This window comes from Neoarius graeffei, chromosome 6 (genome assembly GCF_027579695.1).
Source record: "Neoarius graeffei isolate fNeoGra1 chromosome 6, fNeoGra1.pri, whole genome shotgun sequence".
Classification (NCBI taxonomy): Eukaryota; Metazoa; Chordata; class Actinopteri; order Siluriformes; family Ariidae; genus Neoarius; species Neoarius graeffei.
In genome coordinates, this window is record NC_083574.1 from 31,964,377 (window position 1) to 31,983,809 (window position 19,433).

The following is a 19,433-nucleotide window of genomic DNA, read 5'->3' on the forward strand; positions in this document are numbered from 1 at the left end:
GACGCACAAAAGAGATGCTCTCCACCAAAAAGACATCTCTTCCTTTCTTGCAAGATCCATCACTCAGCGCGATTTTCTTTCTTACCCTTGGCCAAGGTAAACTCCAGAGTCGCACGATCTTTAAACTCAACCTGAGTTACAACCGGTTTACTCATATTAGAAGTGACATCATGACTGCAGCCCATGCAGTTAAAAATTAAGGAGTGATTGAATCCTTTTTAACTCAAAAGCGCTGTGCATCTTATTCTGATCAGAGACTTTTCCTCACGAACGCTGAAGTTCGGACCAAGAGTCCTCTGCTTTCCACGGGAACCACCCAAGTGCTCCGCCGGACCCAAGAAGACTCTGCACTTTCTACACGGGCGGCTCACGTGCTTCATGAACAGCGAAGCTCTGCAACGGAGAACATATTCATATCTTGCTAAAGGCAGGATTAAGTAAGATTTTGGCATTTGGGCATAATTAAGATAGTCTTAGGAATTTGCTTTTATTGAAATAGTGTGAATTTAAACCCAGGTTTATTGTTACACTGTTAAAACACGCAGCGTGTTGATTTATTTTGGTTCTATGTTCTCTCAATTGTTTAATAGATAGGCTGTGCATGCTCCTCTCTGACTAACACTTTAATTTCCTTATCATACATTTTGACCTTATCAAGGTTTCAGTGAGTTTGGTAATGTTATGAGTGTGGAATCTTTTTGTTACTGAGAAAACACATGCTCAACAGGCCTGACCAGGCCTGATACACTTTAGATAGCTTCCCTTTGTCTTTAGCAACACGTGCTCAGTAGGCCTCACCAGGCCTAACAAACACACTTTAGCTAGGCCATAGGGCCTTTCACAAACACACTAGCAACACAAGGCTAATCTAGGCCTCCACCACGTGTAGTTAGCTACACGAGGCTAAACACATGGTCAAGTCCTTCCCACACACACACACACACAAGCACACATTAGCAACAGAGCTAATCCTTTGTTCTATTTAGATAACATTCCTTTGTTTTAGCTAGCAACAAACTAGGCCATACACACACGCACCATATTTGTATATATTGATTTATTATTTTTATCTTTGTATAATAAATTCATTTATTAAACAAACTGTGTTTTTGTGTGAACAATATCTGAAGTCCCCAATCTCTCAAAGAATTCAAAAAAGGTGCACATATAAGTTATGTAATATGGTAAGTGATTGTAATAATTTGGAAATATACCATAATTTAGCTGTTTGGTAATTTATTATTAAGCACCAGGATTAATGGTATGATTCACTAAATGATTCATTGAACGATTCACTAAATGATTCATTGAACGATTCACTATACGATTCATTGAACGATTCACTGAATGATTTACTTCAAATGAGTGATTCTATGGTATGATTCAATTCAAATGAGTCAAAGTAAACAATTCAATGGGATTGATTCATTTTACTTATTAACCTTCAAAATTTAATGAGACTGATTTAACAAGATTGATCACTTAATTTCAATAATTAACTGATTGCACCCACAATATATAGAAATTGTCACATTAAATTGCATATTTTTAAATGACCTTGTATGCTGTTCATATTTCTTTTTCCTCTGGCTGCAGGCACACCTCTGATATATGGTATCCTCAAAGGTGTTTTGTTGCAGATGCCTGTCATTATTGGTAGTGTTGACAGACAACAGCAGACAGTTAAGGCTAAGAAAAACTAACTCTGCCAAATAACAGGTGTTGATCATATGGCAGTTGTGTAGCCTACTCCATCAAATACCTTGAATGAAGATTATACTTGTGCAGTATGATTACAGAGCCCCCCTTAAAAAGAGGTGAAGCTATCTGCATTTTTATGACAATTAAAATCCTTAAATGTCTTTGGTGACCTGCATTAGATGTGTCATCAGACAGTTACATGTAGTACCATTTTTATGTGACAATATTAAAAGGCCTTCCTTCAAGATAATACATGGTGGCTGTTTATGCTGTTCAGAATTCAAAGTTCACTCACCATTAGTTTAACTCCCCAGATGAGTAAGGAGCCCATAAACAAGACACTACCCTATACCCTCATAGATGGTGGCTCTCGAACTAACCAAGTTGAATGATTTGTCGTACCTGTAGTACTGACAGTGCAAGACACCATGGTTTTTAAAAATAATGAAGTTTTCAGTTCTGTAATCAAATGACACTTTCCCACATCCTCTCAAATGAGCTCATAGAAGAGACTAGAAGGCCCTTAACCTCTGCATTGTGTGTACATACAACATTCTTTGGATGGTAAACTATTCACCAGCTTTCACTGTTGCCACGCCAGAGAATGTTTATAGACAATCACATGACTTTATAAACCTATAAAATGATTTATCACAGAAATAGGTCTTGGATATGTAGATAAAACTAACCCTACCTGGCTTGTATACTCTACTTCTGCACGTACAGTATTGTATGCTTCTGTTTATGTCCTCGATTGTAAAACGCTTTGGTTAAAAAGCGTCTGCCAAATGCAATGTAATGTAGATGCAACCATGGTAATTCATTATTTGTATGTAAGAAAAATAAGTAATTGATCCCTCCACATCTTTAAGTTTGAGTGACCATTATACCAATATAATCAAACTCAGTCATCTTGGTCAATGTTGCTGCTCCACATAAGACACCTTGCTGTAATTAGGCTCTGTTTCGACAATCATTAAGATGGAAATGATTGACACAATAATGTTTTTAGCACAGGTCTTTAATAAGACATTTAATGTGCAGGAATGCATATTGAACATTACTTGAACCGTATCATTAAAAAGTCTGACATCCAGAAGTTTGGACCAAAATGGGCACACACACACACCAGGGTTACTGCCCTTCAGGCACCACAAACACACACATGCACACACGCACAATGTTTCATGTGCTCCCTTGTAACACTGACATATTTGTATACATTCCCTTTCCCATCTTCCCTGATGTTCCCCTACACACATACCACACTTAACAGAAAATGGGCTTCTGCCGTGAACCAACACATTTCAACTTGAGACAATACTTTTGATTATCTTTTTTAAACAGTGTAAACATTTCGGCAGCCTGAAAAACTCATCATAAAAAAATGTATAGTGCAACAACAACACAACAGTCAGTCAGTCAGTCTGGGTACGAGCCCCCTCTCCCCGGCCCCCAACACCCAACCCATCTTATTTCCCCCAACCCACCTTATTCCCCCCAGGCCACTCTACCGTACCCCTTCTCTACCCCCATCCACATAGAAGACAGTCAGTCAGATAGAGCCCCCCCTTTCACACACCACACTCAGATGAACACACACGTGCGCGGCGCGTGCACACCAATCAGGGTTACCGCCCTTCAGGCACCACAAACACACACATGCACGATGTTCACGCATTTCGTGTGCACTCTTGTGACACTGACATATTTGTGTACATTCCCTTTCCCATCTTCCCTGATGTTCCCCCACACACATACCACACTTAACAGAAACTGTACTTCTGCCTTTTAGAAAGATGATTACCGTCACCCCTGACGCGAGCATACACAAACACACACACATACAGAGAAAGAGAGAGAGAGATGATTACTGTTACCCCTGACACGAGCATACACAAAGACACACATGTACTGTACAGAGAGAGAGAGAGAGAGAGAGAAATGCACGCATACACACGCACGCACACAAACACAACTGGCCTGAAATTAAACAATGTCCATGATCCAAATGTTATTGTCAAATACACCGTTGAAATCTGAGCGGAAGTCCGGAAAGCTGTCATAGCTGTCAGACGGCTCTAAGACACACCCACAAGTGTGCGCGATAGGCCTCCTTTTAAATTTAGACATGTTGGTAAACATAATTTCAATTCGGTCACAGGTGATAACATCACTTCCTGTGCTGAAGCGCAGAAATTTGCCAAGTTTTGTGTCATCCAATTCCCTGAGGTATCTTTTCAGATGATTCTCCACCTCTCGTTGCTTTGGAGTCATCACCTCAGGAAAGTGGAGGAGTGCTTGGACTTTCCGAGGGGTTGGTGTCAGTTTGGCAATCATGTTGCGAAGCTCGTCTTGGTCAAGGATGATGTTTTCCTGGATTACTTCCCGCCAGCAGTCGATGACATACATGGGCTTTTGCAGAAGCTCCTTGTGTGAAATCTCCAGCAGTGTTTCTTTGAGGGTGTCAGGAGCAACAAGTCAGCAGCACTCATAAGTCTGAAGGACCTCCATCTTCGAGGGCCCTCTGCAGGATGACAGAATCCTGTGCACTCACAAACCCCATAAAAGTTGAGAGTAGGTCACTGCTTAGTTTTCTGTAAACTACTTCCTCTAGTAGAGGAAGTGCCAGCTTTATTGGCAGGTAGTCGCAGGTTTTATAACCCACCACAAACACTCTACCAATAGCCTTCCATGTTTCACTGCTGTAATCATGGCGGATGAAAGGAATCTTTACATCTGTTCCTATTGTGCAACGGTCGTAAAACTCCTGCCAGAAAGACGAAAACACATCCCTGAGCACACCTGAGCCAACAGCCTTTTCTTCTGTGTTATCAGGAAGCAATCTCTTGATTGTCAAGGGTTGTGTTAGCACTGCTGGATCCATGAATTCACTGATCATTTCATTAAGACAGTTGCCATGGTGAATAACAATCAGTTTTGGCTTGGACGGCAGCAGTGGATCAGAGGCGGCAAGTTGCAGACCGGAGGCAGCAAGTGGCATGGAGAGCGGCATGGAGGGTAGTGGCGGATCAGAGGCGGCAAGTGGCACAGAGGGCAGGAGTTGTAGTTCAGCATCTCTGAATGCATCTGCAGTTGTGGGCTGCTGTAAAATGGGAAATTCAAATGGCTCAGTGTCATCATTGTCACCATCATATTCTCCACTGGACGGACCCAAAATGATTTCAGGGTCAAGATCCAACACGTAAGTGTATATCAGCTGAGCATCATTATCATCTGCAATTTCTATTACCGGTTCATCTTCTATCACATCTTCACTGTCCACGGCATAATCAGTTTCAATGTCCTCCTTTGGGAATGTGGCGATGTAGAATCTTAATCTGCATAGGGTGTCATAAATTAATCCAACGGTAACGTTTTCATTTACAGGATTGTGTTTGTAATCCCATATTTCAAAGTTAAACTGTTTTTCATGGCCTTTTGTTGACATTCCGTTTGGGAAAAATAATTCTTTACCCTTTTCAAGTATTGTGTTCATCCCGCATTCCACATTCACGTCAACCGTTCTTGTTCCACCCCCCTGTTTGGTTCTCATCTGTTTTATCCCTGCTTGTCCCTTCTCACGGTTTAACCAGCCGATTTCAATTTTGCTGTGACTTTGCCTCCCTCTCCTCCTAGGGTGTGACTGTGAGGATGTACTTTTTGGCACTTCATCTACAGGTTTATTCCCATGCCCTTCTTTCTGCAGCTGCATCTTTGCCCTTAGTTTTTCAAAGAGGCCCATTTTTCTCCTCTGAACTGATGTTTGATTTTTGCAAAAGTTGGTTACAGCCAACCTATCTCCATATGAGGAGATGTATTTTGCCAGCTCTCTGTCATCCATGAGAGGGATGACATCTTTGTCAATCTGTTAAATCACATAGTAAGTATGATTAAATTCAAATCATTTCATTACAGTTTTCCTCCATTGGTTTGGCTCATTTCCTGAAACTGAAATGACATTCTTATAACTATAAGATCATTTGGCCAGTCTTACAGTTCTGCGCAACCTTCCAGATAACAAGCAAAATGTCACGTCTCCCTACTATATGATGACTTACACTACGAAATCATGCTGACGTGTTGGAGAGAACAACCATTAGACTGACAATTGACTATAGTTCAGATAAACAAGATCTATTCATTTGAAATGTGATGAAAGCAGTGAGAAATGCCATTCTCTTGTGAACAATTGCAAGTTGGTTTGGGAAATTGTCTGTGTTGCTTTGAGAATGTCATTTCTGTTTCAAGAAATGAGCCAAACTAATGGAGAAAAACTGTAACATAAATAACCACTAAAACAGTGATAACAATAAATTAGGTATAAGACTATCTGAATTTAATGTATAATGTATGCCCTGGATAATAAACTGATCCAGGGTGAACTATTCAGTGTGTGAATTTTAAGAACAACAAGGTGAATACAATTAATGGCAACTTCATAACTGAAGTGAATTAAAGTAGTTAGCACAGCTGCCCATTATTGCTGCATTAGGCCCAGCATTTGTCAATTCTTGTATTGCTGAAAGTGCATAATACGGGAATGAAGAAGTTGTTTACTTCATCTTTGGGCTTTTATAAAGGCATTGTCTTGCATATCTTGCTGAGTTATCTGCAGTGTTGTGGTTTTAAGATACCTTTTCCTCCTCCAGACGCTGTATGATTTCGGTTGGGACACCACGCTGTTCAAGGAAATCAGACAATGTGATGATGGCTTCTGGCAAAGCAGTGAAGTAGATAATATCATGATCATCAAGCTTAAAAAATACTAAGTCTATGCAGCCTTATAATTAGAACACCAAAAACAGCTCCAATGAAATACACCGGTCTTGAATCAATTCACCAATTTAAATTGAATTTAAAATAATATTAACTGATAACTTGTTGCAACGTTGGCACATAGGTATGGCAACACAGGAACATGGTAAATGCAACTGAAATAGATTTGTAGTGCTGTACCGCAGCATTACATAAATTAAAAAAATAAAATGAAACACAGCAGTTTGTCGTTTCAAATATGTTTAATACTCATCACCACTACGTGGCAGACATGTTCTTTTTCATTCAGTCCCAGTTCAGAGGCAGTTTTTTTCTTTATTGGTTTACATTTGTCAAATCAGAACTGAAATTCTCAAAAGTTCTTGTTCAATCAACAAACTGCAAATGCTGTCGCCATCCATGCAAATTATTGTGTACAATTTTCAGTTTCTTTGTACATTATCAATTGCTTTTGTCATGTAGGCTAAATCAAAATCCTTTGTTATTGAATCTATGAAATAGTCTCGACCCCCAAAACATTTACGCCCTATTCATTACCAAATCAGAGCAGAAAAAAATGTAATAGCTCATATGGACAGTATCGCGGTGTAAATACATACATAGATAGCCTACATGTTATGTATGTTTGTGCTATTCATTTCAATGAGACTCTGCTCACAGCACGCTCAACCCCACGTGGAAAAATAGACTCGGTTTTTGAGTGGTGTTCACAGGACTTGTCGGTGTGAAAGGACTAATCTGTTAGCATGCATTCCTAAATTTTCAGGACAGAGTCCGGACAATTTTGCGTCCAACCCGTACATGCGGAGAATGTCGGTGTTGAGCCGTTATGGGGCTTGAGAAAGTAGGCTAGCCCTGAGTGCGCATTTACTGACCACGCCAAAGAATTCTGTTGTACCAATAGGCTACAGTAGCAATGTAGCTGCATTTGGCTTCTTTCTTTGTGAGAATTAGCCTAATTAGCTCGAAATGTTTCCACACGCCACAGTTAGTGTTTCGAGCTGTGCCACTCGACTCGTAGCAATAAATTGGCCATTTAATCTCTTCGAGCAAAGATTTTCTAGGTTCTAACTGACTCGAGCCGATGAATTAGCCTGGCTGACAAACACAGGTGTTGAACTGGTTACCACTATCAGACATCATAACTAACACTGAGTGGCAAATTTGGCATTCTGTACATAGCCAGCCATATAAACTTATTAAATAATTAAATAAATTAACTTGCCTTGTGCAGCCATGGGTCTGCACCTCTTCCCAGGCATTTATGTTTCATTTTCGACGTGTCTTTCGCAGTGCATTTGTGACCCACCCCCATGACGTGTCTCCGGGTCTCTACTGATGTGACTCCACTTGCTCTCTGGTAGATTTGTGACTTTTTTCTCTCGAAAGTTTTGACTTTTTTTCTTGAAAATTTCAACTTTTTTCTTGAAAATTTCGACTTTTTTCTCGAAAATTTCGACTTTTTTTCTTGAAAATTTTTACTTTTTTGTCTCGAAAATTTCGACTTTTTTCTTGAAAATTTCGACTTTTTTCTTGAAATTTCCGACTTTTAATCTCAGAATTTTGAAAAATATATTTTCTCCAAGTGGCCTTAATACGCTTCCGTAGGGTAGACCTGCAACCCTTTGTAAGCTTAAATGTTTATGTTCATGATAGCACAATTAGTGCAGTCAAAAGACTGGCTTTCATGGAAGAGTGGTTGGGAAAAAGCCCCTTCTTGCAAAAATAATGTGAAGGCATGACTTAAGTTTGCAAAATAGCATCTGAACAAACCACAAAAGTTCTGGAACAATATCCTTTGCACTAATACAACAAAGGTGGAGATGTTTGGTCATCATGCGCAGTACCATGTTTGGCAAAAACCAAGCACAACATATCACCACAAACACCTCATACCAACTGTCAAGCATAGTACTGGGAAGGTGATGATTTGGGCTTATTCTGCAGCCACAGGACCTGGGGAAACTTGTAGTGAGTGATTGAGACAACAATTAACTCCACTATATACCAGCTTATTCTTGAAAAAAATATGTGAGGCCATCTGTCCAGTAGCTTAAAGTGGCATTCCACCATTGGATGTATTCTTTGGCATAAAATACGACAACATATATAAATGGTATCACTAGATATAGAAATCTTTTAGCTTCAAAATCATATATCAAACATAATTTTTTGACGACAAGTATATTAATTTTGCGACCAAAGTCACCTACCCTTTTAATTTCCGCGCGGTAGTGAAACGTGATGTCATCGGCAGGTTCCCCTTCTTGTGTACCACGTGTCGGTGTCTTGTAAAGTTATCCCACCTCTTGGATTTGTCCTACCAAGCCTACTGCGCATGCGCGAAGCCTACTGCGCATGCGCAGAACACATGACGCCATTACAATTAGCAAGTTCTCATGCAGACCGTTTTATTATTCACAACAAGTCATTACAAATTATTTGACTTGGCCAAAGACTCGACCAATATGCACAAAACATAAAAATCGGCAAATGCGTGAAATACTCACCGATTTTCTATCAGCCCAGCTGATCGGTAGGACAAAACTACTGTTTAGTGATGTGTCGGTCGCGAACGATCCGGTTCAAAGAGCCGGCTCTTTGAAGTGAACGACGGGAGCCGGCTCTTCGGTGGGAGCTGAGTTGGGGAGCCGAATTAGTTTTTTGTCCTTAGGTGCCTCAGAGAGAGAGAGAGAGAGAGAGAGAGAGACTTTCACAAAAAAAGTTGCTGTCCGATTGCGTCTTTGTGTTGTCTATTACCATTCAAAGGAGCCCCTGTTACAGTGAAACGCAGACCCACTAAGCTGGTGGGAGACCAAGGCTGCACTCTATCCACGGCTTACACACGTGATGGCACGGAGGATGTGTATAGTGGCAACATCTGTCCCCTCAGAGAGGATCTTTTCAAAAGCAGGACAGATTATAACTGAGAGGAGAAATAGAATCAGCCTTTCCAAGCTGAGACACTTGGTTTTCCTCAATGCCAATCTCCACTAAAGACTTATTCTGGGAGTTTGTGCAGCCTTAATGTAAATAGTTTTTTGTTATTGACACTTCTTTGTAATTTTTACTTCTTTGTTCATTGTACTTTATACTTTTTATACTTATTTTATATACTTATTTAATATTTTATTTAATATTTAATTTAATAAAATATTTTGTTGCACATTGTTCTGTGTTTATTAAAATAATTTCCAACTTTGCTTCATAGTTTCTTAGGCCTGATTTATACTTCATAATTTATTCTGTGGCATTTTGTTCAAGGTCGAGTGTGAAATAAAGCCATAAAGGATAAACAGTTGATGTCTTCTGTGTATTTTATATTGGTAATATAACACAGTTTTGCATTATGTTTGTGAGAAAATAATTTATTAATTGGTAAGTAAGTTTTATTTCTATAGCTAGAACATTGTTACACTGCTATACTTTACAAAGCTTTATAATGGCTACAAAAACTAAAAAATAAAATGGAAAACATCCTATTGATAAAATATAAATAATAATGTAATTAATTAACTAGTTAATTGCAGCAATTAAAACAAAAATAAAATCTCAGGAGCCGTTTGGGAGCCGAAAGAGCCGGCTCCTTATAGTAAGAAGAGCCAAAAGAGCCGGCTCCCGAAAAAAAGCCGAAATTCCCATCACTACTACTGTTGAATTTTCCTACCCTCCTGGATTTCGCGCATGCGCAGTAGGTGATTTCGCGCATGCGCAGTAGGCTTGGTAGGACAAATCCAAGAGGTAGGATACGTCACGTGGTACACAAGAAGGGGAACCTGCCGATGACATCACGTTTCACTACCGCGCGGAAATTAAAAGGGTAGGTGACTTTGGTCGCAAAATTAATATACTTGTCGTTGTCAAAAAATTATGTTTGATATATCATTTTGAAGCTAAAAGATTTCTCTATCTAGTGATACCATTTATATATGTTGTCATATTTTATGCCAAAGAATACATCCAATGGTGGAATGCCACTTTAAGCAGGGCTGAAATTGTCTTATGCAACAGGACAATGATCCCAAGCACAACAGCAAATCAACATCTGAATGGGTGAAAGAAAACTGTCAGCTGAGGGTGAAGTATTCTGTCAGACACCGTGTTGACCTTTCTATAGTCCACACAGAACCGGACCAACCCGTCGGTCTTGGGAACCAGGACCACCGGGCCGCTCCAGTTTGTGGGACTCCTTGATTATGCCCATTTCAAGTATGGCCTTGAGTTCATCCCGAACCACCTTTTATTTGTGTTCAGGCAAGCAGTAAGGGCAGCTATACACCACCACCCCTGGGGGCGTCTCAATGTGGTGTTCTATGAGGTGGGTGTGGCTGGGCAGGGGCGAGAACACGTCGGAAAATTCCTTCTGCAACTTGGCCACCTCCGTGAGTTGGGCCAGTGAGAGGTGGTCTCCACAAGGGACCGGAGTGCCTTGAGATTTTTTTTTTACCTCCAGCCCCAGCTCCGCCTTCTCTGGGACTACCGACGCCAATGCCATGGGGACCCCTCATTCCAATGTTTTAACAGGTTGAAGTGGTAAATTTGCAATGCCCCACCCTTATCTGTTCACCTCACCTCATAGTCGATGTCCCCAACTCGCCATGTGACCTTGAAGGGCCTTTGCCATTTGCCGATTAATTTGGACCTTGACATTGGCAATAATACGAGCACTTTGTATCCCGGTGTGAACTCTCTAAGGCACGTGCCCCTGTCATACAGCCAGACTTGACGTTATTGTGCCTGCCGTAAATTGTCCTGGGTTATGTGCATGAGGGTGTGGAGTTTTGCGCACAGGTTGAGAACGTACTGAATTTCATTTTTCTTAGGTGAAGGTCCCTCCTCCCAATTTTCTCATAGCACATCCAAAATGCCACACGGCTTATGCCCATATAATAACTCAAACAGTGAAAAACCTGTGGAGGCTTGCGGGACCTCTCATACTGCAAATAACAGGGGTTCGAGCCAGTTACCCCAATTACGATCATCCTCACTTACAAATTTCCAAATTAAGTTTTTGAGTGTTTGATTAAACCGTTCTACTCAGCCATCTATTTGTGGGTGATAGACACTGGTGCGGATAGACTTGATTCCCAATAACCCATACAGTTCATGCAGTGTGCGTGACATAAATGTAGTGCCTCGGTCTGTCAGGATTTCTTTTGGAATCCTGACCTGGGAGATAATACGGAAGAGTGCTTCCGCAATACTGCGTGCTGAGATATTGCAGAGAGGCACCGCTTCCGGATATCGCGTTGCATAGTCCACCAGAACTAAAATAAAGCAATATTCCTGTGCTGACCAATCTAATGGCCCGACGAGATCCATACCAATTCTCTCAAAAGGGGTCTCGATTAGAGAGAGAGGGCACAAAGGCGCTTTTGGACTGGCTGTGGGATTTACTAATTGGCATTTGCGGCATGCCACACCCCACCATTGGACATTCCCATGAATCCCTGGCCAATAGAACCGGGACATTATTCGGGCTAGTGTTTTATCCTGCCCTAAGTGTCCGGCCATGGGATTAAAGTGAGCCGCATGGAATACAAGTTCCCTATGGCTCTTTGGGATTAACAACTGAGTTATTTGTTCACCGGTTTGAGTGTCCTGCATCACTTGATACAACCTGTCCTTAATAATAGCAAAATAGGGGAAGCCCACTGTCATGCTTGGTTGGAGTTTGACCATTGATTACTCTCACTTGGTCAAATGCATGACACAGAGTCTCGTTTCGCGACTGCTCTAACAGGAAATCCTCAAGGGAATCCCTGAGAGAGGGAGGAGGGGTGAGCTGTTCCTCACTCCTCGTATCGCCCTGACGCGGTGCTGATGTAGATGGCCCTGTGACAGCTTCCCCAGTCAATGCCACACTGAAATCTTCCCATGATGTATAAATGCAGGATCCACCTCTTTGTATGTGGTCCATCAGTTCTTTAAACCCTGGCCAATCAGCAGAGGTGGAAAAACTGGATTGACAAAGTAAAAGTCCTGCTTAGGTTTTCCTTCTGCCTGTGCTCTCAACACAGGTGATTTCACCAATTAGCTCATCAACCTGGCTTAGGGGATGTGGTAATTAGGATCAGCTGGTTCATTGAATTGGCTGGAGCAAAAATGTGGCAGGGTTTTTACTTTCTGCACCCGGGTTTTTCCACCTCTGCCAATCAGTCCCCAAAATCAGCGAGTGGGTGAGACGAAGATTAACCGCCGCCTTTATTCTATGCTTTTCTCCCCGGAATAGAATGTGGACAGACACTAATGGGTAATTGTGAACGTCCCAGTGCACACACAGCACTTTCACCACTTGTGCTTTCCCCAATGCTTCACCATTGTCGGCTGGGAGCTGCAGTGCGGTGAGCTGCATCTCACCAGTCAACAGTGGAAGTAGGCGCACTGCGCGCTGCTCGACTGGCCACCCCCATGCTTCAGCTGCTTGCTCGAAGAGCACTAGGAAGGCTTCTGGATCATCATGCGGGCCCATCTTTGTTAGGGTGAGGTGGGGAGGGTCTGCTGCAGTGGCAGTCAAGGACCCCGCTGACGTGAGCAGGTGCCGGAATGCCTGGCAATCTTCCTGCTGAGCCACCACCAAGGCTTCAAAGTGTTATTCCTGCTCCTTCTGGAGGGTGGTCAGTACCTGATGCTGGTTCTGCTGAGCAGTAGCGAGTGCATGGATGAGGTCCTTGAATGGCGAGGACTCCATGGGCTGGCTCCCTTCAGTACTCCTGGGCTTTGGCCCCACTGTAATAGTTTCCCTGATGTGGGTGGAGTACAGAAGTATGGCAGGCAGGAGATCATGTTCACACATTTATTGACAGCTTTTCAGCTTCACTTGGCTCACTCTAGGACACGCATGTACACACAGTCATGTTCTGGTCCCAGGCACTCTTCTCTGCTCTCCTACTCCTTTTATGCTCCACCATCACTGCAACAAACACACCCACATGCATTAATTGTCAACAGGTGTAACGACTTGGCCACTCACCTTCCCCGACCCCACCCTCCATTCACAAACTGATGCTTGACCACACCCCCACTGCCACAGGGGCAAAGACAGAGATACTGAGGGGTAAACAATTTCCACAAGTAAGCAATCACTGTTAATACAACCCCAAATCAGAAAAAGTTGGGATGGTATAGAAAATGCTAATAAAAAAGAAAGCAGTGATTTCTAAATTTACTTTGACAAATTTTCATTGCAGACAGTATGAACCTAAGATATTTCATGTTTTGTCTGGTCGCCATCATTTCATCTGTTAATATACATCCATTCCTGCATTTCAGGCCTGAAACACATTCCAAAAAAAGTTGGGACGGGGGCAATTTAGGGGTAGTAATGAAGTAAAATGATAAAATGATGATGTGATTTGAAACTGGTCATGTCAACTTATGGTTAATCATGATTTGGTCCAAAATCAATATCCAGGAAAGACCTAGTCTTTGAGGAGCAAAGATGTGCTGAGGATCTCTAGTTTGTCAACAAATGTGTGAGAAAATTATTGAAATGTTTACAATGTTCCTCAAGGAAAGATATGAAGGGATTTGGATATTGCACCCTGTTGGGGTTCAACCCAGCAAGAGACCCCGATTCCTTCGTGGGCCCCCCTCGGATCCGAGGACGAATGATCAGGTCGAGAGAAACAGACAAGGGAACACCAGAGAGTTCACATGCCAGTTTATTCGCACAGTCACTTCGTCAAAATGGAAACATTCTTGGAAACATCTTATAGTATCTCTGTGTTTATGTTTTGTCTTCATGTGTGTGTGTGTGTAATGGGTGTGCGTCTATGTAGAAGTGGGTAATGATCTTGAATCAATCATAATATAAAAACATATTTCTGATGACAGTAAGGTACAGATAGATATCAGAGTCTCGGCTTATGGTCAATATTATGGTTAGAGCATGGAATGTCTAAACACAGAATGTCTAGTCTACGGAGTCTATTCAGAGAAGGTCAAAGACATTAGTTTGCACAGAAAGGATCTTAATAATTAACATAATTTCTTAACACATGAATGTGTGTTAAGTCAGTAAATTACATCTTGATTTCATCAACATAAGCAAAATAACAAATAACAATATGTCTTTAATAATGAAACAAAGAATGTTATAAGAAAATAAACATAAAAAATAAGAACAACTTAAACATAAGAACAATGACAATATGTCTGAAAGAGAGAGAACAATTAAACAACTAACAGGATTAAACTCATAACTAAATTAGGTTAATGCTTTTAAACTAAAAACCCTTAGAATCATAAGATCTTAACTATAATTATAATGTCATTATGAAACTAATCTAAAACTATAAAACTAACATTAATCACGGAATGCATTCATTAATTATGGGATCCAAATCACTACCATAGTATATTTCAAGCTTTTAAGAAGCTATAAACCTAAGTTTCAACTAAACATGAATTAACATAAACATGAACCTTAATTCTACCATTTCAGAGTGTGTGTGGGTCGATCTGACACCAAAACAGACCTTGGTGAATCTTTCAGACACCTCTCTGAATGAAAATACACATTCATATCAAAAAATAAACAAAATGTTCCCAAACAATGTCCAGCCGAGACAGAAGGTCATTTTTAACTGAACCTTAAGTTAATCGTTAATTTTGTCACCATTTTAATAAATTACTGCCTTCTTGGTCAAGAATAATACTTATATAAACCTAACAATCCCCCCCTTTGATAATAGTATCACTATTATCAAATCCTAGGATCATATTTGATCATTATCACCTCATGATCATATATGTGATTACATCGAGAATTAATCTTGAGTTAATCTTTGCCCTTCTTGACATATATTGGTGCTCAGAGGGCGGGCATGCCCGATCAGCCCTCGTCCCACCTCACCGGAGCTTAGAGAAACTCAAAACCTCTTAATTCCCAGATACACGCTACTTCCTTCAGAGTAATTTGTTCTAAAACAGTGAGGGAAAAATGAAATTAGAAGGCATATCGACCTATAGTGAGAACAGAGTCCTGTAAGAATACAGAGTTTCAGAGCATGGAGATGTGTAATAATAGTAGAAAACGGCATCAGATGAAAGACATAACACATTCGTGTGGTGTGCGCTTGTGCAGTCCAGTTAGCGAAGTTAGTCCAGAAGATGTTGTCTCGAAGTCCAGCTCGAGCGGGTAACCCTGCTCCGAGCAATGAAGTGGTCCAGAAGGCTTGGGCGGGTAACCCTGCCCCGAGCAAAGATGAAGCAGTCACGAAGGCTCGGGCGGGTAGCCCTGCCCCGAGCAACAATGAAGTCACGAAATCCGTGATGAGGACTGTCATGGTTGTAGTGAGGATGATTGGTTCCAAATGGGGCACAAGATCTCTTCCCCTCTTTGTTCACAACATCTTGAGGATTCTCAGTCGAATCTGTGTAGAGCTCAGAAATAGAGAGAGAGAGAGAAAACTGGCCAGAGGGAGACTAGATAGGGACACAAAAAGTGTTAATAGCAGCAAACTTGTTATTGTAACACAACTTTGTTATGGAGCCTTCTTCAATCGAGTGGCATGGATCCACTGTGGAAAAAGATCAGTTAAAACAGCAGCAAAAGTAATGGCGACTATGTCTGCAGGCCCATTATATTCTTTTCCCAATTGTCCAAATCATTACTTTAAAAAGTCACACCAGCACCTGTCTCCCACGTGAAAGGGGTGTGTGGTTGAGATAATATTGTATTATTGACCTTGATACAAATTTTATGCAACTTATCTATAAGGGCTGCAGAATACTCATCCATATGCATTTTCAAATCAGAGGTACCCGGAGCCGGAGTTCCCTTCCTCGAGGGGAGAATAATTTCTTGGTGTCACACGAATTTCAGCCAGAATGAATTATGGATTACAGAACCAAACCTGTGTCCTGCATGACCTTAATTAATTTGTCTTTCAATGTTCGATTAGTACGTTCTACGATACCAGAGGATTTAGGAATGGTACGGAATGTGAAAACGCCAGTTTAGTGAGAGATACTTACACAGGTCTTGTGTGACCTTTGAGGTGAAAGGGGTACCCTTGTCTGAGTCTATGGCATTTGAAACCCCATAACTATAACAATAATTATTATTGATTTCTTATTATTTTATTGTTGTTATTTTATTGTTCTGCTTTTATTGTTTGTTTTTCTTTTTTACTGTCCAATGTTCTTAGGTACCTTGAAAGGCACTTATAAATAAAATGTATCATTATTATTATTATTATAACTAGGTATCAAAACGAGTAACTACCTTCGTGTTCTCTCGAGAACAGGGAAAAACTTCTACCCATTTAGAGAATTTGTCCACAATCAAGATGACAAAAATCAAATGAGAAAGAAAGAGCGTATGTCTCATGCAGAATATCAGGCTGATATTGATTGAACACACAGAATAACCACAGAGGTATAAATTATAAAACAAGAACCGTCTGAGGGTTTAAAACAAAAACCACCAACAAAGATCCCTAGAGGGCTGGAGGGAAGAGATCAGACCTGATACTAGTAGTATGTACGATTTTTAGACAGACAATATCAATGTCATCCCAAGTATCATCCCGAGAATTAAGGAGGCGTGCGAGAGCGCGACCTACATTATCAAAAGAGGATGTGACACGAATTTCGAGATTGTTAGTAGAACAGAGAATAAATAGTCATATGTTAATTTAATTATCTATTAAATTACTGATTAATTAATTTAATGGGTCTGTCAATTTTGCAACCATCAAACCATCAAAGCACATGCGGAGACAGCCCCCAGACACGCAAGTAAGCCTTGAGCAACAATGTCTAATATTTTGGATAAAAACGCACAATGATGCACCTCCCCCCCTCATGCTCCCCAGAGGCTGTGCCCTGGTGTTCACAGGCACAGAGGTGGAAGGGCTTGAAGTGAGCAGGTAACCCAGGGGTGGAACAAAGGGTGCTTTTGAGGGAGTGATAAGCGACCACCATAGCGTCAGTCCAGGTCAAAGGATGTTACAGTGGATCGTGATGAGAGATTGCGGAACGGAGAAGCTTGTCATATAAAGAGCAGTCAGGGATCCATTTTCTGACCCAGCAGGGCGTTTTGTGTCTAGAATGACAGCCTTGAGAAAGTTCAAAACTTCAAAAGTTCAAATACTTAAGTGTCCATACAATATTGCAGCTTGGTTCTGGAAACCTTAAAGCCCTTATGCGCCAGATGTTGGAGCAGGCGCAAGTGTCAGTGTCTTGGCAGATTTCTGGTGACTCAGCAGATACCAGAACACACAGACCACTGAGTCCTGAGGGAGGGAGAAGGTCACAGAGCACGTTATGAATTACAGCTGAAAAAAAAAAACAGCAGGAAAGTCAAATGAAACCTTGAGTCCAAACGCTATCTCCTCATGCGCGCGGAAAAAGGCAGAACAGAGATCATTAATTTTCATTAATGGAAAAACAGCAATGATGAGCAGGAACCTGTGACATTACAGAAGAAACAATCAATTCATTAATCTTACATAAATCTTGTGTAAAGTGTCTCGCCACGCCTTGCTCGAGAAGAGACTGTAGGATGACATCCAGAGAGAGAGGTACTGCTTATTAAATCATATTCTGTGTAGTTTCATGTCAATTTAAGTGCAACAAAATGCGGAAAGGTTCAAGGACAATGAATACTTATACAAGCCAATGTATCATAATCATGATAATTTATGAAGTTTTTTCTTAATGGTTAAACAAAGATAAACCCAAGTCTCCAATTTATAAACAAAAAGTTATTCAAGTAAACGTTTGTTAACTCTGTTTCTTGCTGAAAAAAATTATGGTTAACTAAATACATTAAAAGCCTATCCATTCCATATCCTCTGTGGTTTTTAAAGGCAAAAGTATGGAGGTTTAAAACTTCAGCAAACAATTAATCAGAGCATTTCATATCAATAGTTCGAAATTAGGAGGAACATGGTTAAGCTTAGCCTCATAAGTAGCAATAAGTTTAAAGAAAGATAAGGAGATAAAAAAACAGGGCAAATTGAAATGACAAACAATTTCACTGAATGTAATTTGAATAAAATTGAATAGCTGATAAGCACTCTTTGTTGGATTCGATATGTGACAAAGACTGAAAATACATTTTTAATTCAATTAACAGTATTAATGAGAATTGGTTGTCTTGGACATTTTGACTTTATGTATATGGAATTTACCTAGTAATATAAAGAGATTACTTATTAAATTTATTATTGTGAGAAAGTGCCAAAAATAATGATTTTCTCTGCCCATTGCAGATTTCTGTGGCTGTCCTTGCCTGCTATTCTTGCATGAGTTGTTTGTTTATATTATAGCTATCTGTAACAGTCTGGGAGTCTTATTTCAATGTTGACTGAGAAAGAGACAGAGAGACTATAGAGACGGAACAATTATTCAAAATATTATATTTATATTAAATATTATGACGACAATTATTCAAAAAATGTAAAGAGCGGGTTAGCTCGCTGTTGAACTAATTTCATGCTTCCCAGACAGGACAAGTCCACATTTCGCTAAAACGCGTCAGAAACAGGAGTATATAGGATATTTAAAGGTTAGAATTACATATGATTAATAAAAAATACCACTACACCAGCGGCGGTGAGAGCGCCGAATCCTAACCACTAGACCACTACACGATCAGTTTTAAAATGTTTTAGATCAACATTAAGCATTAGGTTAAACATTAAACTTTTCGGCATTTCCATTCACACGTAAGGTAAATATATCTGATGCCTTTTATTATGCCTTTAAACAGGAAGTGGTATAATACTCAATATTTTAAAAGTGATTCCTGATAAATATCTTCAAATCTGAAAGTGATATTTGATTTGGCTAAATTAATCAAACTCTAAGCCTTAAATATATTTCTTCTGTGTTTACCATGTCTGTTTAATTTAAGTGAATGTTTTAAAATGGTTTTTGTGTTGTATTTGCTTGTACAGTTATTTCCTTATTTAAGGTCTGAACGCATAGAATTACTGCCC